Below are 25,203 nucleotides of genomic sequence, written 5' to 3'. Positions count from 1 at the left end.
AATTTTAGTGCTCAAAGTCTGTGCAAACTCTAAATTATTTGGGGGGAATGAGTTGATTTTTTTACATAAGTTGTAAATTATATACATAAAAATCTCATAATACTTCTACTTAAGTACTTGGTTATTAAAAGAAGATACAAAGAAGTAGTGTGGTTTCAATATTCTTTCCTCTTTTCTTCCCACTACCACCAGGTTGGGAGAATCTATGTTAAGGAAGAAATCATCTTTACTGAAGAGGGAGAAATTAAAGACAACTGTGAACCAGTTACATAAATCCCATAACAATTATCATACACCTGGGAAGCTCACAGAAAAAAAATAATAATAAAAATTTAAACAATAAATAAGAGCTAATGAAGAAGAGATTTTTTTAAAATCCAAAGTTTTCATCTCTACAATACAATTGTTATTCATTTTTCTTTCAAACAAATCTTGACTTTAGTGGTCATATTAAATGAAAGACATTCTCAGATAGTACAAAAAGTAAATACTCCATTTCACCACTTTAAAGAAAACTCTTATGCTGAATAAAAATCAGGAGTGAGCCTTAGTTGATTAACTTGAAATAATATCTATTAAATATCCCTCCCTGAAAGATACATACATTCCACCTTTACACCCTTTTTTGTTACTCATATTATAATTTCTATATTGTCAAGATTTAGAATATTTATATTTTCTGTTATAACATAATTTCCACAGCTTTATGCATTTAAATGATTTAATTCTTACTACCAGTCAGTGTCCTGGTTTTTTAATTCATTTTGTAGCTAGATTTCTTTTGTTTTGTATTGTTTTTCTGGGAAGGATTTGTGTTGCTATAGTTTCTCAATTTTTACGTTTGAAAATGTTTGCCTGCTTCTTTAGCTCTGAACAACAATTTGGCTGGATAAAAAAATCTTAGAGCCCACTTTCTTCTGCTAATCATGTTTTAGTTAATGCTGTGTTGTGGGATATATAAAGTATACAGCCAGCTTGATTTATTTTTACTAACAATGGTGACAAAGTGTTTTCCACAAATGTTTATGGTATTTTTTCTCTCTTCTTTAACAACTAATAGCTTAACCAACATAGGTCTCAGTATAGATTAATTTTAGACAACTGATAAAATTTCAGATACATTATTATGAAAATTGCATATCACCTATTTTGAATTTTATTTTTATGAAAATGAATAATGCTGTGTATTGGGCACAGTGCTCTATGGGGTTTCATGGGTAAGTCACACCAAATAGGGGCGTAGGAGCTCCTTTCCTCTGCTCTTGAACAGATTGCACATGATCTTGTAGTTTTATTCACTTTCCCATAGCGCAGTAGTTCTCTCTTGTAAACAGTTCAGTTTACTGTTCAGTCACAAGGTGAAGACAAGAAAAATTCCAGGCTTTTATTTGTATAAATATTTAAAGAGGAATATAAAGAAAACAAACACTTTTGATTTGAAAGATTTTTGTTTTCCAAAGTTTTTACCTACTAAAACAAAAGTCAGGTATACCTACATGTGTCTATGGCATTGGACCAAATAGTCTAATTCTATAAAGCCCTTTAGATAGACTTTTTCTATATAATATGTGCACATCTCTCAAGTGTGTTAAAGGATGTGAGGTGACATCCTTTCTAATTTGGGGACATTTCTGTTTATTGGTAATGGTCTGCTTTCACAATCCACTCTCCAATCTCACTGATTTTAAGCAGAAAACTTCTAAAAAATCATTGCCTTTTATTCCTTTCAAAGAAATACCATCTTTTTTTTCTACTTATGTAATCACACAGGCTAAGACTTGCACAATCACTACAGAATGATTCATTTTAACCACATTGTTTTATTTAAAACAAGCGTGAAATCATAAACTATTTGTAGCCAATTTTATGTAATTTAAATAGTGTCACTCTTCCTTAAATTATTATATGAGGCTAATCGACAATGAAACAACATGTAGAGTGAGCATATGTAGTGTGCTTATATATATATACACATATATATATATCGTTAATGAATTTATATTTATGCAATTTTATGGATTTTAAGTAGTTTGATGTCTTTTCTACACCTTTTCCATATAAGCCTCTCTATATTCTATAGCACTGTACTATGTGATGGAAAAATAAAACAGAGTTTCCATAAGTTGTCTGTCTATTTGTTCTGGTTTATTATGGGGAGTAAATATCTCAGAATTCTTATTGCAGGTTTACCTCCTTCTGAATATTACTTGCTACTCTTTACTCAAAAGGTCATGGTATAGTCAAATCATATTTGCTAGGATCAGGGAGTAGTGCTTTTCAAACAGGAAAAAGGTACATAGGAAAAAAGTTATGAAACCACATAAATCTTCAATATGAAGGAAAATACATATAGTATGAACTTAAAAGAATTTTCACACAGTCCACAGAATGACTTTCAAAGAAACGAAAGTCCTTTCTCAAAGTTACTTCAAAAATGAGACACAGAGATTTATTTAAAGTTATAAATAATCAAACTGCTACCTGAAGGAGCACTTTCTCTTCAAATAAAATTGTTCATATCTCAGCACTTTACGTGTAAAATCTCTGTCAATTCTTTAGAGTTAGTTCTGTAGTCCACAATAAGGCTTTTACCAAGCACAATTCAAATAAAATGGAAATTTCATAAAATGAAACATGTAAGTTCTTTATATTAGAACCACGGGGAAGAGGAAGGCTCCAAGGAAAAGAAAAAAAGATACATTTGCAGAAAAAATATGAATGGTAACAAATTGTCTTGAAGTATTCAAAAATAGTGTTTCTATTTTGACACACACTAAATTGCAGAACGTTTCCTAGTTTTAAGGAAAATGCCAGAAAGCCTTACTCAAGCTTCTGTATAGACAAACAGAGAGAGGGGAGACAAACGAGACTGACATAAAGCCCAACTGAAAAAAGGAGCTTTATAATTCTGTGTTTTATTTATCAGGTTGTACTATCAGCTGTTCTTCAGGTTGTAAATCTGCACACCACATTACATTTTAAGACAACGTGTTCTCCCTGGGTTTTCTGGATTGCTGTGCTTGAAGAAAAGTGTGAGAACCCAGTTGTGTTACATAAAGCTGTGTCATGTATTTCTGTTGGTCTGCATAGGGGAACAGAGTGACGCGGCTAGCACAGAAGAGATAACTGAACATTTAGTCATCAATTTGTAGCTCAACGTGTCTAATGAAATGCATTATCGTTCAAGCAAAGCAGCTGGCATCTTGCTTAACCAGTGTTCGAGGAGTTCCCAGTCCACAAGATGTCTGGGATATGGGGTCCCTTAGAAGAAAACAAGCACAAACCTTGTAAACATAGCTGCCTTTTGAATTTTGCAGTTCACAGGCTAGTGCCTACTTTGACTCTCCTCTTGGAAGTTTTCCTGGAAGTTACCTACTTTATCATCCCCATTTTTTCTGTAACATTAGTGTAAACTATTTTCTGAGACTTGGCTGCATAACTTTGCTGTGTTTCATATGGTTTGCCATGGGATTCAGTAACTGTTGGTTATTATTAAAAATAAAAAATATCAAAAAACCATCAAAGTACATACAATTTACATTGATTAAATAGTAATTTGAGGAAAAAATGACAAAAGAGGAAACCATAAATATGATTGGAATTAAATATTCTGCGTTTCATATATTTCAACTATTATCTATCACTACACCAGTTTGGATAATCTCTTATTCAGGTGTAAAATAAAATATACCACAAATCTTTAATTGGGTACGAACATTTTTGAGCACTAGTCTTTCTGCCTCAGCACTGTAAGTGTCCAGGTGGAAATGCTTAACACCTCAACATTTTATTTTAATTATTTGCTCTCCCTAATACTTGTTCACCTGCTGATAGAAACTAATCTAAAATAAGACCTTTATCTGAGGCCTTATTACTTCTGTATAGCTATAAAGTGCTTCCAGCTTTTTATCCTTTTGTGAAAGGTAGTTGCTTCTCTCCTTTACACAGTTTGTACTACTAGAGAACAAAAAGGAAGGAAGGAAGGAAGGAAGGAAGGAAGGAAGGAAGGAAGGAAGGAAGGAAGGAAGGAAGGAAGGAAGGAAGGAAAAACACAAGGCACACATAATTTAGGATGAGATTTATTCCCTTAGCCATCTTCTAGTCATTTACGCCTCCCTCATTGCTCACAGCCTTCACTAATTACTTTGTACAAAATCACTAAAGATAATGATTTAATGAGCCAAGCCATTCTTAGCCATTAAAGAATCTTTGTGTCTGGTGTAATTCAGTGGATGGAGCACTGGCTGAAAACCAAAGGGTCGCCAGTTCAATTCCCAGTCAGAGTACATGCCTGGGTTGTGGGCCAGGTCCCCAGTGGGGGCCATATAAGAGGCAACTATACATTGATGTTTCTCTCCCTCTCTTTCTCCCTCACTTCCCCTCGCTCTAAAAATAAATAAATAAACCTTTCAAAAAAGAATCTGCCTTTATCTTCTTACACATATGTGAACAAAACAGTTCAGAAGAATTTAAACAAAATTATAAAGTACGTTACCTTGCCTAATTTGTCAAATTAAAATTCAATTTATGGCATTTAGACTGCTTAAAAGTAATTTATCTTTTTATAATTATTTATAGGCCATAAGAAGAAAGTAATGCAATTTTTTAAAAGTTGGCTGCTTGAAATTTAGTCTTTTGAAATAGCCTCTGTCCACCCACAAACTTTATCAGTCCTCTCTCCTGTATGCGCCAACTCCTCTGACTCCTCGCTTCTCGTTCTGATGATAGGGCTCTCTCTGGCTCCCTGTTCAGGTGTGTGTCTCCAATGATAGGTGACCTCAAGACAGTAATTCCTATTTGGGAGTTTCACTTCCCAGTAAAATGCACAGCCTTCTTAAAGTCCCTTCTCTCAGAAAAGGCTTTAGAAAATTTAGATGGCCATTTCTGCTTCAAGAATGGACCAAGCTCTCACCTGAGTAGCAGATCATGCTCTCACATTCCACATGGAATAATTCTAACTAGATCAAGCACAGGAGTGCTTGCATTCCAAAAGCAATCCTCATCATCCAGAATTAGGAAAAAATCTTTCCAGAGAACATAATCCCTCAAATTTTAGGTGAAGGCAATATCCTATAATTTCCTTAAAAATACATCCTAGGTTTGACTAATCTTTGTCTGCCATAGTATCAAATGTAACAACTGGCATGTAGAAGACACACAATTAAAGTATGCTAAATGTATAGTTGAAAGAATTAAAGAATCACAGTAAATTTTTTAATACTCAGGCAACAATGCTGATACTTTCTGTGATAAAATAAAGTATGGCAAAAACCATAAAAGAATGAAATTCAGCAAGGGAAAACACTACAGTTGTTTTTATTGAAAAAAATGTGAGGACAAAATATATTTATTGTATTATTTTTGCAAAGCTTTTTGTTATTTCCAAAACACGAACACACACATTCAAAACAAGTAGCATTCAGGGAAAGAAGTTTCATTGACTTCTGTATCCCAATTGTTCTTGAAAAATGCACACACACACACTCATAAGTTAAAACCTAAAGATCACAACTGCCATTGAGGTCACTATAAATTAAAGATGTAACCAGAATCTCTGACTCCTTTGCCGCCTTTTCATAAAGAAAAATAGTGTTTTTAAATTTTATAATGAAATTACATTTATCATTTTTCTGTTCCCTTTTCTTTCTTTTCTCGATACGATCCTGTCATCTTTAGAGTTGACGTCAATGAACTGGAATTTTTCTTAAGTCAGACTCCCAACTAAGTAAGATGAATGAAATCAATATTCTTCCTTTTACAGGTGAAATGAGTTTAGTAACATATGTAGTACTGTACCTTCCTCTCCTGTTTTCCACTTTGTACTGCAATCTATCAACGTATCACATTTGGTACCTGAATAAACACATCTTAACATAAGATTTCAAGCAACAGTTCTTTCTAAATGTAATGAAATTTTTCAGCCTTTGTTCTTAAAAACACACACCTAGATCTAGGTTCTTTGGTCCTCCACAAGAATTTACTTCTATTATCTTTACAGGATCCTTAGTGTTCACAAGAGATTAGCCAGGTCTTTGAGTTCATGAAATATCTAACCACTACATACAAAAGTCTAAATGCTTTTTAATTCTGAGGACTGAATGAAAAAAAAAAACAGATGGACTTTCAAAATGGGACATTATCATGAAGGCCACCATGCTTAATGTTACTTCTCTGAATCATGAAACACCTGCTTGCCACAATTTATGAGTCTTCTATTAATTCAAGGATTCCCCCTATAATAGTCCTTCTCATAGCAAGAAAAATAGTAACATAATCAGATGTCCTGGTAATGCATTCATGAATTATAAAATGTTATGGGATTTTAAAAATCTTTTTCAATCCTATAAATATTTTTATTGACCTATTCTCACTTTATATCCCAATTACATATATTATAACATATGATATAAGTGGGTGATAAAAGATTTCAGTAAGAAAAATGTTATTTCATGCTGATTAAAAGATAAAGATCATTTTTATCTTCATAGGTATTCATATTTTTCACATTTTTGAATACGTAGAAGAATTAGTTTATGTTGTTTGGTATTGATCATGAGAAAAATATTGAAGATGTTGAAGAGTGATAACCTATAAACTGTTACAGTTACAACTCACTCCCTAATACCAGGCCCATCCCGACCTTCTAATAATCACATTATATGTGAAAAAGCAACAAGAAAAGGATGTAAAGAGTAAGTAGTAAGTAGATTATAAAATCCATAGTCTAACTGGTTTGGAGGGAAGTTTTGGGAGTGGTTTGAGAGGGGTTTGTTACAGTGGGCAAAGATGCAATCAAAATAGGGTAGACATGTGTGAATGAATACTAACGTATTCTATCAACTCAATAATTTAGGAAATTCTTGAGTATCTCAGACTTCTGGCATTTCTTAGTGTAGTCAATGTTGATGAATACTTGTGTATATATGTTGCTTCACCCACTGCCTATTACTGAGTGAGAGAAAATAAAGGACTGCAAGATGAAGAGTTAGTTCCTTCTCCAGGTTTGGGAGTTCCTGGTAACTGACCCAACTAGCTACAGATAATGATTGCCTGTCTTGTGCACTATTTCCTTAAATCTCACCACCTGTAAAGATTTCACTCAGGGGATAGGATATCAAAGTAGGAAGACAATAATGGCATAATGAGGACTTCTCAAAACCAACTGAAAGGGATCAAAAGTAATCAGTGACAATAAAACAAACAGTAAAACAAAGAACCCATCAGCACTCCTAGTAAAAATAGGGCACAACTTTTTAACCATAAACTTTAAAAACTATAATCCAGAGAAGACAGATGGAGACTCAAGAATTAATTTTATGCAAATAATTTTTTTAAAATCCTTACCCAAAGACATAGTTATTGATTATAGAGAGCAGGGAAGGGGGAGAAAGAGAGAAACATCAATATGAGAGAGAAATATCGAGCAGTTGCTTCCCATACACACCTCGACTGGGTATCAAATCCACAACCTACATACATGCCCTAACCAGGAATTGAACCTGGAAAAATATGGTGTACTGAACAAAACTGCAACCACCTGAGCCACCTGGCCAGGGCACAAGTAAATTTTAAAAACTGGTGTAAATGGATTACTTTTATAAAACATATAAAATATAACCCTCAATAACTGCTTGCAATATTGATGCTTTTCTATCTCTTCATCTTGAAGAAAATTAGAAGCCAGTCAATTTGGTTCCAGAGCTTCCAATGCTGTGGAGTTGCTACTAACATTTAAAGAAAACTGTTATTTTTACTTTTCACCTTAAACTACATACACATTGTATCCACATATCAAAAATAAGATATTTTACCATAATATTAACTTTCAAATATATGAGAATTAGGGAAATACACACAAAAATAAAATTAATATTTATTCATTTTCTACAGTATAGTTACAGTAGATACAAGCATGCAGTAAATATTTTAGATAATAAGTTATTTCTTCTTATTTCGTGGTCTTTTCTTGGAGAACGAAGCTCAAAAAGACCTAAAGTCTGATGCAGAGGGAGGCTGCTGGGAAATGACGTCTTCACCCTGTCCTGCAGCACATACAGGTTTTTCCTCAATATTTTCTCGCAGTTTGTAAGGTAGTAAACACAGAGTCATATCTCTCTATACCAGTTAAGTTATAGGCTCAGGGGGCATAGTAGGATTCTAGAGGATGGTGTAAACATTTTTGAAGGTTCAAGCAGACCTTCCTGAGTAGAGTCCCAACTCCGCGCATGGGTATCATCTCATCCCTATCTCCATGTAGAACTGGGACCTGGGTACTCACAGCTCTGTGCAATGTTATCTCTCACTTCTTGCTTTATTTAAATTAAGTTTTTAAAATTCTGTATCCTTCTTTATGAAAAACTTCACAATCTCGTGTTGGTATCATTTTGTCGTATATCCATATTATTTGGAACAATGATGCAATTTGCAAATTAACAATTGAGATCTCCTCAGACAGTGAAAATCCTTATATAAGATCCAGGATACATTACATTAACTTTTCGTATAGTTTTTAGAGGATTTAAAAATAACATTTTTAAACTAGTGACATATTATAAAGAAATCTTACATTTATTAAAGTAGTAGAGATAAAGGACAATGAATTAATTTTGTAACCCATTTCTACTCATCTGAAATATTTTACAATATTTAATTTATTGTTCTCCCCAGTCTATTTTATTCTTTCTTTTTTGAGGGGCAAAGGGCTTCCTCCTCACCTTCAGCCCAACTTTCCAACAAATATAATTTGATTCCAATTCTTCTCTCTTTTTTCCCTTCTACAGATAAGATATTAACAAGGGCATGTGTGGGCTGGACCTAGTTTTGTATGATCTCATAACAATTGTTAAATAAATTCTCTCTCTCTTTTGGGGACTTAATAATTCAACAGTTATTTTTCCCAATTACCAACCTGAGGGTACCAACAGATTGTGCGGAGGGGAAACCTTAAGTTAATTTTTAAAATGAAAAGAAAAGAGCTGAATTTTCTCCCACTAACTTCATCTTATTGCCGCACGACAGTAATATCTCTGTTTGGCTGACTGCCCATGTCTCTTCCTGCAGCATTCAGACAGCTTGTTCACTATTCCCGTTGCTGTCAACCAAGTATAGTTGCACCCACTTATGGTTACTCAGTGTGAAGACCTCCTCCTCCCTGAGTAGGAATCTTGGTGCCAAATAATAGCCATAACTAGCAGATAAGTCCTTAGGGCAAGTATAGAAAGGAAGGCACATGGTTTCTCTTGGTCTGTTGTTTCTCCAGATGCCAAGAGAACAGGTTGGAAAATCAGGACCTTCCTAGATGGTAGAAATTCACAGTAAGAATTCACCCTATTTACATGAATAAAGAAAGCACGTAATCATTCCTTGTACATTCTTGATTCTGAAATGAGGTATAAATACACAGAAAGTTTGCCTCATAGGAATAATAAATGCATTGCATTATGGGGTGACTTATGGAGTACTCTTTGACCTGAATATTAGCAGATATTTATTAAGAATATGAAATGACTTCCTTCAGATAATTAGACCACACACACACACACACACACACACACACACACACCACGATCATGAGTCAGCAATGCCCAAATCTTCAAGTTGGCCCACACTTTTTATAATCTGCTTTCACAATTCTGTAACTAAACTATTAACAGCTGGCGTGGATACCTCATAGACAATGTAGACACTCTAATGAATCCTTTCCACTCTGGGCTACCACTCTTTTCTTACTATTTCACTCCAAACACTGTTCTCTGAAACAGCACGGGCTGTATCGTTTTCCTGAGCACCCACCTGCCGCAAGCCCACACCAGCCTGTGTTCTGCCCCCTTGTTCCACTGGTGATCACATCACTCACTCCACCAGACATATTTAATCTTCCTTTTTTTTCATTTTCAGCAACACACAATATAGCTGCCGACTCCTTCCTCTTACGTAAACACTGTTTTCTTTGCACTTTCCATGTCACTCCACTCTGTCTTCTCTCCTCTCTGGCTATTTCACCTCAGTTGCTATTACCACATTTTCACTTGCTACCTACATTCTAAATGCAAGATTGGATCTGAGACTCTGTTATCTTCTCAGTCAACTCTATTCCCTTAAGCAACATCATCTACCCCTCTCTTTAAACTTCTCTAATCTTCCAAAATACTATACCCATCTAATAAATATCTCCTCCTCTGAATCTTCTCTGAACTCCTGACACATATACACAAATGCTTACTTGACATGTTTGCTTGAATGTCCCAAAGGCTCAGCAGGTCTTTAGCAGATGGCTGGTGTTTGTCTATATACCCCCCAACCTGCCTCAGAGGCGGACTGTCTATAGTGGTATTTGCCAAATCCTCTGCAGCTCTGTGCCTGGGGAGGTGTCAAACAGTTAATGGCTTCCAAGAGCCCTTATTTTCCTCACCAAAAGCTTAATGGACCAAACTTTAGATATTTTCTCCAAACTGCCAAAGCAAATAGCCTTGGGTCATTCTCTCAATCTATTCTTTCTGTCTTATGTGTGCAGACAGTGTAGATGCCAAGGTTACGAACTGCATGTTAGTTTGATTAATACCTCCACCTTTTACACATCCTGCTATCTATGCTCCTCTTTCCTTAGAATTGCTCTGGCTTTTACTCCCATCCAGCCTTAAAAATTTTTAACCTCATGCTAATGTTCACTAAAAACTCTTACTGAAAATGTTGACAGCTCAGTATAATGGTGGCATTAAAAATTCTATCAAATATCTTACAATTGCCAAGAACGCTGTGGTATAGTAGGCTCCAAAAGTTTGTCCAGGACTATCAGTAAAAGTTTTATGTTGTGGTTTTAAAATTTCCTAATAATTCAAAAGTAATTTTGTTCTCATTAGTATATTCTTATTGATAATTTTCACTAAAGCAATGTTATTAACTAGCTACTTAATTATTTTTGAAAATTTTGTATAACATTTAGTAATAGAGTAATATGAATGTCTCTATGCTCACATTATTTCAATACCTGATTTTAACAGCTTCTATAGATAAAAAATATTTCTTACAAATATACATGAAATTAAATAGAAGCTCTTAAATTAACATGCTGAGCTTACAGAATTATGACACATCTTTCACTCCCATCCACAAGTTATAAAATAGGTTTTTATTTTTTAAAGATTTTATTCATTTTTAGAAAGAGGGGAAGGGAAGGAGAAAGAGAGGGAGAGAAACATCAATGTTTGGTTGCCTCTTACTTGCCCCCTATTGGGGACCTGGCCCGCTACCCAAGCATGTGCCCTGACTGGGAATCCAATAGGTGGCCCCTTGGCTTTGGTTCACAGACTGGCACTCAATCCACTGAACCACACCATCCAGGGCATACAACCGCTTTTTAAATTGTCTAGTATATTTCCTATATTAACAAAAGAAAAACCTAAAGCAGAACATAATTTCTCTTTAATACAGGGAAAAAAACTGAAACCTATCACCAATCTTATACAATGACATTATATTAGCTGTCTTAATCAGTATAATAATAAAAGAGCAAAACCAGCAAAGAAACATAGTGATTGGAAAAAGACACAACTGTCACTAATCACAAGTGACATGATTATGTACACATTAAATCTGACACATTCTATCAGTGTCCATCCTCTTAACAACCATGCTATTTTATCTCTCTAAAACTGGAGCGGGAAAGAAGAAAGAAAACTACTCTATCATTCAAGGTTCTCCACAGAAATAGTATCAACTGCAACCAAAGGCTCAAAAACCCTGGGGGCTGGGCAGCAGGCTACAAACTTTGGCAAGATGTATTGCTGTCTCAAAGCAAACTCCACCTTTTCCAGAAAACCTCAAATTTTGCTCCTAGGCCTTCAACTGATTGGATGAGGTCCATTCATATCATTGATAGTAGTTTCCTTTACTTAAAGTCAACTGATTATAAATGTTAACTACATCTACAAAATACTTTTACAGAAATACCTACATTAATATTTGACCAGACAACTAGGTACCATAGCCTACTCAAGTTGATATATACAATTAACCATCACTTTATTAATTGCTTTTTACAAAAGCAGCATGCTGTTGATACCAAAATCTGACCAAGATGTCACAATAAAAACAACACCATTATTTTAAATATGGTTCAAAAGTCTTAAAATAAAAACCAATCCATCAGAAGAACAACACACAACCACAGTGGAGGTAATGCCAAAATGTATAAATTTTTAGCATGAGAACATGTACTAATATAATCAATAATATTAAGAACTGTTTACACCATTACTACTAACACAGCTCTAAACAATCCAATGTAATTAGACTATAGCAAGAACTAAGAGATATAAAAATTGAAAGAAGCAGACATTAGTGCCAGATTATATAATTATGTACATAGAATACCAAAAAAGTAAAATGTTATACAGTATTGGAAAGAAAAAGAGTTCTATTGTTGCCGATTACAACCATGCCATGGAAGACTCATGGTATGAGTCTAATGGTATCATTACCATTCATACAGCAACAAAAAGGAAGACTTGGAAGTAAATTAACAAAAATAAGTAAAATCTACATGAAAATTAAATTCTACTGAAGGACAATAAAGAATTGACTAAATAAAATAAAATGTGTTATATTTGTTATATTTAAGATATCTTCCTTCTGCTTCCACTCCAAATTATCTGAAATCAATTCCTAAGCAAACATTAGAAACAGGAAGGACGTGTTTGGATGGAGGCAGGTGTGTCGATGACCACACACATGGATGTAAAATGTCAGAAGAAAAATATGAGCGTCCCACCAATAGCTAGTTTTCTTACCAAAACCACTAAATATTGTTATAATTAAAATTCAAGTTATTTTATTAACCTTTTAAATTGAAATATTTTATCAAAACTCCTGACCCAAAACCATCAAGGCTTCATTTTTAAATATTTTAAGCCTAATATTACAGACTTCAAAACATCTTGAGAAATAATGTTGCTTGATATTACGAACAAGAACATACAGGAAGATCACTAGCCTCTGAAAAGTTCTAGATACAGTGCTTATAATCAATACAAGAAAAGTAAAGTGGTTTTGCAAAAAAATGTAATACATTAGCATTAAGTAGAAAAAAATCTTAAGACAGCCCTGGTCTGTGTGGCTCAGTTGGTTGGAGTGCCTTCTTATAGGTCATAGGTTTGATTCCTGGCCAGGGCACATGTCCAGGCTGTGGAATCGATCCCTGGTGGGTGTGCATTTGCGAAGGCAACCAATCCATGTCTCTCTCTCTCTGTCTCTCTCTCCTCTCTCCCCACCCTCCTCTCTCTCTAAAAAAGGCAATGAAAAAAGTGTCCTCAGTGATTATATATATTTTTTTAAAAACCTGGAAAAATGAAATGAAGAAGAGTAAATTTCTCACTGATTATGGAAAATAGAAAGAGAAATTTAATTTAGGAAAATGAGATATATGCTTCTTCTTCCTGACCCTAAGAATAATGGAACACTATTCTTATTATATAATAAATACATATAAAAGATTCTAGAAGTAAAATTTTTTAAATAACTAGTAAGCTTTAGGGGCTAAGATGACAGGTAATATTATTCTTTCTGAGCTTTTCATTTCTTTTAAGTTTTCTACCTTAAATAAGTTATTATTTTGAGATTTAACTATTATATATATCATCCAATGCATAAGCAGCAATCTCAGATTCATGTTAAAGTTCAATGTAAATTTTCTAGCATCCAGAATTGAAATTTTCCTTGTACCTATCCCCCAACTTAGGATGTTACAATGCTAAGATGTATTTGGTTGCAGCTAATGAGACAAAGTCCAATGGCAAAGTTCACTCATGTTCACTTCTTTACGAGAAGAGATTTTTAAGTCATTGCATTCAATTTTAGCCTGAACAGATGGGGCTGAGTTACACAGAAAATGTTCTTTGGATACCCTATCTACACTATAAAGCACACCTAGTCCGGTTTTCTTCAGAATATTTTTTAATTGGCAAGAGAAACAGTGTTGAAGGATAATTCTATCAGTGTAATGTTACCACAAATAGATAACATAATCTTAGAAAAGAGTGATTATTTGGTCTTCCTTCAATAAAGAACATTGTTTTGAGACAAATATTTTCCCCTTTGTTTAATATGACTCCATATAATCCCTCATATTAGTGTTAATTTTATAACTAACCTCCCAAAAGCAAAATATGTGAAGTACAATAAAAATCATTTAACAGTTACAAGATCTATTAATGTGAATTTAGATGGGATCTCAATTATTCTCTTGTTAAATATTAAAATAAAAATTAAGAAAGTATTTAAAAGGCTTATTAAAATTCTGTACATTTTGAAAATCTTTTTATAGTAAGATACATAATTAAATTTATCACTTTTCAGCAGCATTTTGTAAATTATTCTCAATAAATATTCACAGTACATAAATGACAAACTTCCAGAAACTCTCAGGAAATGTTAAAAGCATTCATGTCTGAAGCATTTAGTATAATAAACTATGGGTCGAGATGAATTGAGAAATTGTTTTTTCTACTTTCCAGTGAAATGACAGTTCTGGATTTTCTGAGGCTTTACTACCTTCATTATCCACAGCAAATGGCCTCATAAAAAATGGTCAATTCACATATGATCCAGTTCCTTTTGGGAGTACAGGAAGCAAGTTCTCAGAATGCCAGGCAATTAACAAAAACTGCTTAAAAGAAAATTCTGAGTGTGGAGAGAGGTTTGTGTCAATAAGAAAACTTACATGCCGAAACCGAAGATTGACAGCAGCAGTACATAGCTAGAAGAACACAATTAGAGAAGAAACCTGCAATATTACAGATGAGAGATGGCAAGAGCAGAAATTCAAAGGAAATGAAAACTAATCTTTGAAGATTTTTTGGAAAAAAATAATGGCAGGACTTTAGAAGCATTGGGACTTACTGAAAGATGCTTTCTTTACTGGCTACTGAAATGGTAGGAGTGCCCACAAGATAGTCAAGTTTGGAGCAGAAGAATGATAAAGAATGCATATGTTTTATTTAATTGACAAAGAAAAATAGCTTATGATAGCTACAATGGCAAATGAGAATTTATCAAAGGTGTATTATATGTCACCAGGTTGATCACATTTAAAAAATCAACAATGATCTTAAAACTTACATTTATCTAAAGAAAGCAAAGAATTTCATTTGTTTTAATCAGATATGACTAAGGATTATAATTAATTCATTCTAAATAATGAAGTAAGCGTCTTTCTGTCACTTTTGGGGGAACTGGGGCACAATGAGGAATGATTGTTCCTCCCCACATGGTGGAAGAGACTGACAGGAGAGTGAGATGAGAACCAGTCATAAGTGAGGACCACATGCCCTGAGACACAGAACAAGGCACCAAACCCACGATGGAGATGTTAGGAAAGTCAGCCTGAGAAACCAGTAAGACATGAAGGCAAAGAAGGAGGCAGGAGTGTTCCAAGCAGAGGGTAAGGATGTATAAAGATGAGAGAAAAAGAATAGTTTGGTTAGCATGGTTAAAGTAAATACTTTGCATGAGGGAGTTAAAGACAATAGAAATGAAGACAGAGAGGTAAGTAGGAACAGATGGCAAAGAGCTTGTAAATGTCATGCTTAGAGGAGTGTGGGTTTGATTTGAACTAGAAAACAATATCAGGGAGGAAAACAAAGCCAGCATTAAAAAAGAGAATATCTTTAATGTAGCAAAGAACATTAAAAGATATTGGAAGAAAATCAAGAGAATCAAGGATTATGAAACTCAAGTCAAGAAAAAGATTGTATAATAAAGAGTGATAAGTATTAACAAATACTAACCTAAAGTAAAGATGACACAGACTCAAATATACCTATTGTATTTGGCACAACTGGGCATTAGTAAAAGCAGATTCACTGGAGCTGGTGGGAGTGGAGCAGAAGTAAAATTTCAAAATTTATGTACAAATGAACAGTGAAGAGGGAAGAAAAGGAGTTAATACACATTCAAGGAGGTAATATAGTGGACACAGAGTTAGGGATGAGGTAAGGAGAGGGGTTTGTGGCAAAAGGAACGTAAGTGTATTTCAGATATAATGGGAGGAGGCTAGTAGAGAAGAAAACTTGCAAGCACTGGAGGGAAAAAACGATTACTCATGAAGCAGAGTTCATTCAATAAATGGAATTCACTATTGTCTTAAATAGTAGAAAAAATAATTATTTAAATGGAGCTAGAATGTAAAGAGAAAAATATGGGTATAAATTTGTGTCATTTGAAGACAAGGTGGCAGGAAGCTAAGGGGAGCTCTCGAACTAAGCCGTGTTCTGAAAGGGAGATGGAGGTTGTAACAATACCAGGGATGATTTCTTTAAAAACTGCTGCAGAAAATGGAGAAACAGGATGCTTAACCAAAAAAAAAGGGAAGAAAAGAAAAACCTCATGGGCATAGACGGCAGCACAGTGATTACCAGAGTGCGGAGGCGGTGGGGGCAGGTGAAGAGGCCACACGAGGATAAATGGTGATGGAAGGGGACAAGACTTTGGATGGTGAGTGCACAAAATGACGTGCAAATAATGCATTGTGCACCTGAACTGTATAATTGAAACCTATATAATTTTGTTGACCAACACACCACCAAAAAATTCAATAAAAAATAAATACATTTTTTTTAAAGAAAATAACTTCCAGGTAGTTTGAATAGCACAGTTAATGCCAGACATCATGGATTCATTGTGATGGAAATTTGCATTATCGCATCACTTTTCCAGCAGTCAATAGAAAGCTTCAGTAACAGAAAATACAGATAATTTGTTGAGACATGATTTTGCTTTGTCAGGAGGATGGGAGAAAATGACAAGAGGGCAAGGACTTTGTTGGCCTTAGCAAGAGAATCCCTGAGGTGATGAACCATTGGATCAATGCTGAAGAAAGGGGCAAGATAAACGTGGGCTGATAGCCAGGAGCGAGAAGGAAACATCCCATCTCAAAAGGGTTGGGCAGCATTTGTAGAGGGAATAATAAAGAGTAATACCTTTATTGTCCATCTAGTGTATTCCAGGGACCTTGCCCTTAATGATTATCTAGTTCTTACAATAATTCTGCTAGTGCTGGTCCTCTACTGAGCAAAAGAGGAAAATTCAGCAACCTGGGCTCCTGCAACCTTTTAATGTCAACACATACAATACTTCTAATTCCTTAGCATGTGATGAGTATCACACACAGGTATGGTTGTACGGCATGTTCTCCTGCTGAAGATTTGTTGTCTTTCTATTCTGGGTCCAAGGAGTGAAGGAAGGAATAAGAAAGTGATCTTTAATGTTTAACCTTTAAAAAGGAGGAAAATGTGCTTCTTTATATTAGGTACAATCAAAAGGTTAAGGAATCTGAAGTGTGTAACTAGGTTTAAAACTGGACTGACATATCTTACTATTACTTAGAAAACTAAAGCCCAGTTTCACTAAGTAAGCTACCAAGGAACACGCTGTTAAAAAATCAAACATTGAAATACAAACTTAATCCTGACTGATTTAAAAAATTAAATTCAAATGTGGTACATTTTCCTTCAATATGAGAAAGCAGAAAGCTTAGCTGTTTATAGCTATAAAGCAGACTATTTTAAAATAATAACTTAGAAATGACATAATTATAGAAAGGAAAAATATCCAAGATGGATCTTGATAGTATAAAGTGGAATACTGTAACCAAAGGATAGACTTCTCTTCTGTAGAAATACAAATATGAGATCGACTTGACATTGGAAGATGTGAAGTCAAGGACACTGCTCAGAGAGAAAGACTGTAGGTGGACATCAAAGTCCTTTCAGTGGTAGAGAATGTTCTGGAGGTCAGAGGGTGTTGAAATGAGGAAAGGAAGTCAGATAGATAGCTAGCTGGCCTCCTCTTCTAACAAATGCAGTTGCTGTTGCTGCATAACTAAGAGTCTCAGAAAAAATAAAATCACAGTCCCTGGATTATGAGGGTGCTAAAGATCTTGCCCCACTCCCAATACTGAGCTACTGGGCATGAAGGAGGTAAGTAATGTTAACTAAAATACCTACAAGGAATGCAGTATTTTTGGAGCTAAGATTCATTTAAGGCAGGAACATTTAGAGAACAATATAAAAAGTTTGCCTTGCAGAATGAGGATTTCAAAAGGCAAAAGAGAAGGGTTTTAGAGAAAGGAGAGTGGTGGAAGTGGCTGGAGAAAAAGGAAAGTGGCTGCACGTACAGCATATGGATTACTTAAAAAGCTGGTATTTGGTGTAGTAACTAATGATAACAGGTGTCTGAGGTGTGAAAGGCTGACTGTTTCAAACTTTTCCGTAAGTCCCCACAGGCTCCTAGAGTACAAGTAGGTCATTTTTTTTTTCAGGAGAAATCATATTCATCATATTATTGAACTTGCAAGAATATCCAGTGAATGTCAGCAAATTCACAGCACGGTTTGTCCACAGGGCTCCCGCAGTGTGGGCACCCACAGGAACCCTGCTGTGTCAGAACCGGCTCAAGATTACAGAAAAGCTACTTTCAAACTTGAAAAGTTGCTTCTTCAAAAAAATTTTTGAGTTCTAAGCAAGAATTTTTGGGTTTATATTTGATTTATAAAAACCATTATCTCTAGGAACAAGTCAGATACATTTGAATATTAGTGTTTTACTAGTGTTCTACAAGCTTCACATTGCTAACTTAAAAACTACTGATTTATTTCTTGCAGCTTTGAATTGTTTGAATAATACCAAGGTCAGCAAATTATGCATAGCTGAAGTGAAAGAGCAAAAACATGATTTTTACTGACATTACTTTTGTTGACATATTAAATGAGATACATTTAGGACACATTTAGCCTTTTTTCAATGCAGGCCACCAAATAGTATCAGTATCCAGCATCGATGACGTTTTAGCTGACTCTAGCTCCCCGGACAGACAGAAACATGTGCGTACCATTCTGGAAGCCACACAGTAGATGTCAATTTAAGTTGGGAATAATACACATTTATGTGCTACTTTAAAGGTGTAAAAATATTGATGAAAAATTACATTCAAAATGCATTTGAAGGGGATTTTACCTATATGTGGAATCTAAAAAACAAAATAAATGGAACAAGAAGAACAAAAACAGACTTATAAATACAGAGAACATTTTGATGGTTGCCAGATGGGAGTGGGGTTGGGGGCCTTGGTGAAAAAGGTGGAGGGATTTAAAAGTGCAAATTAGTAGTTTCAGGATAGTCATGGGGATGTAAAGCACAGCATATCAACAATATTCTAATAACTATACATTGTATCAGATGGGTACTAGATTTATTGAGGTGATCACTTCATAAGTTATATAAACATGAGTTTCTGCACCTGAAACTAATATAATATTGTACTTCAACTGCAATTTAAAAATTAAAAAAATTAAAAGAAAATAAATGCACTTGAATTAACCTTCTATTTTTAAGTTGGAACAAAAATACAATCAGTTTATTTTATGCTGTAACGAGTAGTTTCACAGAAAGTGATCTTAAGCAGGTAGATTCTCTGCAGCCCTACCCCAAAGAGAGAGGAATGGAAGAAAACAGGGACCCCTGCCATAAGCAAGTCCCCATCCCAGTATTAACAGACAGGTTCCACGACACTATGGTAAATGGAATAATTAGCCCACACTGTCCTTTCATCTCTTCTTGGGTTCATGACAGCCGAAAGGTAAAGACTTCAATGCTCAGCTAGGAATGGCTAAATGATTAAATTCTGTCCAAAGGGGTCAGTAAATGCAACTTCCAATGCACCCAGACAGAAAGGGAAGACCGCCTTTTTCTCCTCCTTCTTTAACTTGCTACTGTAAACATGGATGGGGCAGGGAGTCATGTTGGAACCTGCAGACAAGGGTACCAGTCTAAGGACTGCAGAGAAACTACCAGAGAAGCTAGGCCCCGGACTTCACTGGGCACACCTGCCAACCTGGATCTTCTACTTACCGACTGTTACGTGAATAAAACAAACTTCCATGTTGAAGATAAAACTATAACCTAACAAAAATTGCTACTATGTTCTTCTAATTCATTGTAGTATGAAATTGGCAACTTATATGGTTTCAGAATGAGAGCTATTTCTTTTCTCTGTGGCTACAGATGGCATGAAGCGATTTTATGAATCACAAAGAGAGGAGTGATGCATGAAATATCTATTACCTCTATATAGAGCAACCCTAAAACAGAACAAATCCAAATAAATGACCCAGTTTCTAAACTTGGAAGAATGTTACATAAATTTCAACTGCACAATAAATACAGTTATTGGTAAAAACAAGTTTCAGTCTCCGAAAAATATCACTCAGTAAATTGGGCCCTGTTAGACTATTAACCCTCAATAAATACATGTGTGCTCCCCTCCTTCCCAGGCAGTCTTGCAAGCAGGCTAGAGCCATTTGACTTGGTATGAGACAGTGAGAGGTGGGTGGAGGCCTCTAGTTCCTTTGTCCTCTGTGGTGGAAGGTTTGGGGAGCACAAGTTCTCAATAGTCCACCTGTAAAATGGAACTGGCCAGTCATGGTGATGCTGCAGTGCACCTCCAAGATTCCCTCACCAGTGGTGGTGAGAGCCTTAGCAGAGTTTGCCTCTGGAAATTTCCCTCAATAGAAGAGAGCTTCTTTGCCAAGTCTACTACCCATCTCTTGGGGTAGCACATGTCACTATATAGCCTGGCTCTCTTTTCCATGTAAGACAGCTCTGAAGAACTACCCCAGCTCCAGACCTTCCTGCAAGATTAATGGAGGCCTCTGGGAAAACTGCATTACAGTTCAGCTCCTCCCTCTGCCCAATCCAGCTCTCTTATCTCACCCACAGGTGGCAATTCCAAGCATTCTCCCCAACTCAACTCCATGGACACAAATCTTCACCTCAGAATCTGCTTTCTGAAGAAGCCAGCCTAAGACAGCATTTCATTTTGTCTGAGCAAAAGACAAAACTAGGGTTTTCTTGTGACTCCAGCAAAGCCAAATTAGACAGTAATTTAGATTAGTTGTATTTCCAAAGTCAAAAGAGAAAAATCTTCCTAATTTCCACCCACTGCTGAAGATTTACGAGAAAGGTATGCAGATATAATAGTGGACAACACTAAATGTTTAATACTGCATAAATTTCTTCTGGCATCTGACACTGGGTTAGACTATATGTTATTTTAAATTAGTAACAAGTAAAAGCACATGATTCTCAAGCTTTTTTTCCCCTATTGGCCTAAAATTTATTGATACCTTCTAAGTGGAAAGAAGCTTCAAGCCATTTGTTTAATTTTTGTTTCGGAGTGAAAAGGACACACTGTTGATTGTATTGTTAACAACAGATACTCTTCACTGCTCTCCCTAAGGAATCATTATATTTTCGCACACCAGTTAAGTCCGACCTGGCCATATGACCTGCTTAGGACAATGAAACGTGATCAAAAGTGACAGGTAAGATTTCTGAGCAGAAGCTGTAAGAGTCTATCAAGGAACTATATTCCTTTTCTCTCTCCCATAAGAACTAAAAATGTTCAAGATAGCAGCTGGACCCACATCCTTGGGTCCCAAGCGCAGGCAGTGTGGTCCCAAGCCATAGCCAACCGCCAGCGATCATGGAGTGCAAACAAGAAATAAATATTTGTGTCATAAGCCCCTGAGATTTTTGAGTATCTTGTTACTACAGCAAAATTACCTGAGCACTGGAGATCTAAGAGAGAAAGGCTCAAACTTAGATGCCAAATAAATAAATAAAATCCAAAGACCAAGTCATACAGAAGGAAGAGATTTCATCTTTTACCTGTGTCACAGTGCAAATCCCTACTAGTCCCAACAGTGTCTTTGACTTTGCACCAAATTAGCATTGCAGACACTGAATGTGTCTGAGCCACTAAGCTCTCTATCATCTGTCTGTCTATCTATCCATCTATCCATCTTTCTCCATCCCTTAGTATTTTTGATAATGTTTCTTTATTGGGGCTTCCAATAGTATTTAATTCAAACTAGCATACAATGAAAGGTGTTGGTGATACAAAGCTACAAAAACATATTGTGAACTGCCACAGGTGATAAACACTTCAAGGTTCCACCAGTGTTTCCGAGCAATAAAAACATGGTATTTATGGCCATAATCATTGAGCAATCATTGTTCAAGTAGAAAAATGACACTACTTCATCAAATTTTAAAAAAGGAAAAATTTAGTTCTCCCTATATCCCTTTCAACCAATCCCCCCTCTCTTGCATCTGTGCGCACATGCACTCCATATATATACATAGCACCTATATAAATACATATATGCATGTGTAAGTAAATAAGTACACATATAAAAAAGTACATACAAAAGTACATAAGAATCCAAAATTTAAAACTCTAATTTTACATGTCATCCATTTGTTGATAGGCAAATAGATATTTTTTTTAAGTCTGGAAAGTCACATTTCCCAGGTGTAGAGTTTACATGAAGTTGAGAAGAGAATTTAAAAACTGTGTGGGGGAACAGAGAGCAGGATACAATGAAAATACCGAAAGATACAAAAAGACATGTCAAAAGTAGATTCTCAATTAGGTAAACTTCAAAAGCGGCTGTCAACCAGGTAAACACAGTTCCGTGAGAACTTTTCCTTTGTTAGACCAAAATAATTGGAAATGATTGGCATTATACATCAGTCAGGATTATAGTGGACATCAATTACAACTGAGAGCTGCCAGAAATCAACATAATCATAGGTGCTATAAAAAGCTCTTTGTTATTTGCTTTCAGAATATTTCTCAGGTCTTTTCTCAGTAGAAATTTATGCATTTATAACAAAATAGCAAAGGTGACTTTAAGTTATTTTTGTAATTCTTATTCTTACTTTATAGTTGTTACTTAAAGCCTTCATTTTATATTTCTTCAGCAACGGAAAAAAAGATTATGAAAAGCAGGCAGTGAACCTTAATACACACGCCTGCTGCACATGACAGCGGCATTTTTCACGCAGTGGGATAACATGTGAATTCTGCCTTGTCCCTCTTTCCATCACCAGTTTGTAATTGTGTCTTCTGAAAACAACTGCAGGATGCATATCCTGATACTAACGCTGTGAATATATGGAATGACTGAAAAAAATGTCTTGGTAAGAAATAAAGTTTGTGGCATCCATATACTCAATCAACATTAGAAGAGAAGATAAATAAAGGTTTTGCGGAGAGACACTTTTATACGCTGTACGTGTTTGATTCAACGATTCTGACATACAGGGCTCTGAGTAAGTTCTGAGTCCCAGGTGAAAAGCATGAGTTGTTTAACCCAGATGCTTAAAATTAAGTGACGTGTTTATAACCATATAAATTATTTTTATAAGAAGTGGTTCTAATAAGGCTTATTTGAAATAATCATATTTCATACAAGGCAATATGGAGTGTTGGGAAAAATCTGAAACAAACACTGGGTTAGAGAAAATTTTTCTAAATTATCAGTTAGAGAAGCAGAAGAATCAGAGACATGTAGCAGTGAATGGGGATAAAAATTAAAGGAAAACAAAATACCTTTCACCCTAAGCACTAAGTGCAGGGCTAAGTAATATGCACTAAGTGCAGGGCTAAGTAATATGTTGCTAAATCAGGAGAAAACAACCAAGAAAGAGATCTACATCACAATTCAGGTGAAGTCAATGGTAAAAATGACCTTCCTCAACTCATAGAATTCCTGTTTTCCACCATGTGCACAAATCTTTAATCCCATTTTGACCCAGGAGCCAAATAATTAGCATTTTTTTCTGCATCTCCCGTCCACAGCCCATCACATCCACACCTGATTCTGGAACACTAAAAGTAAGGCTGGAACATGTTTTCATTGCTTAAAGTCCCACTTTCCCCTAAGTGCTATTTTCCTCACCTGGCAGTAACCACCATTCTGACCATAGATTAATTTTATCTGTTCTAAATTTCACAGAAATGGAATCATGCAATATGTGCTATATGGTATTTGTTTTTTCCTCTCTCAACATCGTGTTACTGAGGTTTATCCAGGTAGCCACAGTTCCATCTTTAGCAGGTTCCTGTGCCTACTCGCCCCAGGGTCCAGGCTGAGAGCTACTCCTGCCTCCAGAGGACTGTGCTGTGTCATGGCCTCTCACATTTGGGGCAACCCGCAGTCAATGGCCAACTGATGTAGGGGATGGAAGAACAGCCTTCTTACCGTAAATTGGGGATACCTCTATGGCCTGATCCCCACCCACCCCCAACAAATTAGGCCAAGTCCAGACTTTAATCTTGCTCATTTTTTCCCCTTTGATATTTGGCTTCTCTCGTTCCCTGGCTGATTTTTTTAAAGCACTCTTTCAGAATATTATGTACAGCTGACCCTGTCGCACATTCTGTTTCCAGGGTTGAGTCAGAAAATTCATTGTGGGAATTATCTTAGAAAGCTTATTCTATGGAATTTGAAGCTAGATTATCCACTGACAGGTGGAAATGGCACACATCACTGGTGATGGGTGTAAGGTTGATAATCTCTAGCACGCTGTAGGAGTGTAATTCACACTTTTCCCTGCAGTGCATGGAACCAGACACAGGCTAAAGAGGACGCATTTGAGAGACGCTGGAGAAACAGTACTTGTAAAGACTCTGACATGGAACGGCTATTGCTGAGTGCCAGTGATACTGTGAAGAGAAAAAAATGACGAATTCAGGGCAACTGGCCATCAGTTTAAATAAAGAATTGAAAGCCATATAATTTCTTTGTCAGACTTTAAATAATCACTCCCTTTCTGTAATTTGAGAACTAATTGTATTGAGAATGAGGCTCAGGAACTGCCCTTTAGAACAGCAGAACTTCATGAAATGCGAATCTCTACTCCTGGCAAAACTGCTACACTATACGTCCACTAAGGGAAAAGCAGATTCTGGAAGCTTTGTCTGAGGCTATTTGAACAGATACACTTGATAATCTTGAACTAGGAAGGGCTACAAAAGTGGCCCCCTCCCCACGTGAGAGTATAGCTGATTACATGTTAATTAATGAGAAGGATTCTGCAGAAAGGTAGAGGTTGACATTGCAGAAGTGAAACAAGGTGACCACTAGATGTGACCAAGAACCAGTAAAACAACAAGACTTTTAATGGCCATCGTGAAATAAAAGACACTGCTGACTAGTCTCATCTGGCACTGAAGACACTGTAGATAAAGATGAAGACCATGAATTTACAGCGGTAATTTTTTTTTGGCCTCTAACAAGAACATGAAATTAAGCAAATAGAAAGTAGTTTGTTGCCCTGGCTGGCGTAGCTCAGTGGACTGAGT

This window comes from Phyllostomus discolor, chromosome 4 (assembly GCF_004126475.2).
Source record: "Phyllostomus discolor isolate MPI-MPIP mPhyDis1 chromosome 4, mPhyDis1.pri.v3, whole genome shotgun sequence".
Taxonomy (NCBI): Eukaryota; Metazoa; Chordata; class Mammalia; order Chiroptera; family Phyllostomidae; genus Phyllostomus; species Phyllostomus discolor.
This window is presented reverse-complemented; position numbering follows the sequence as displayed.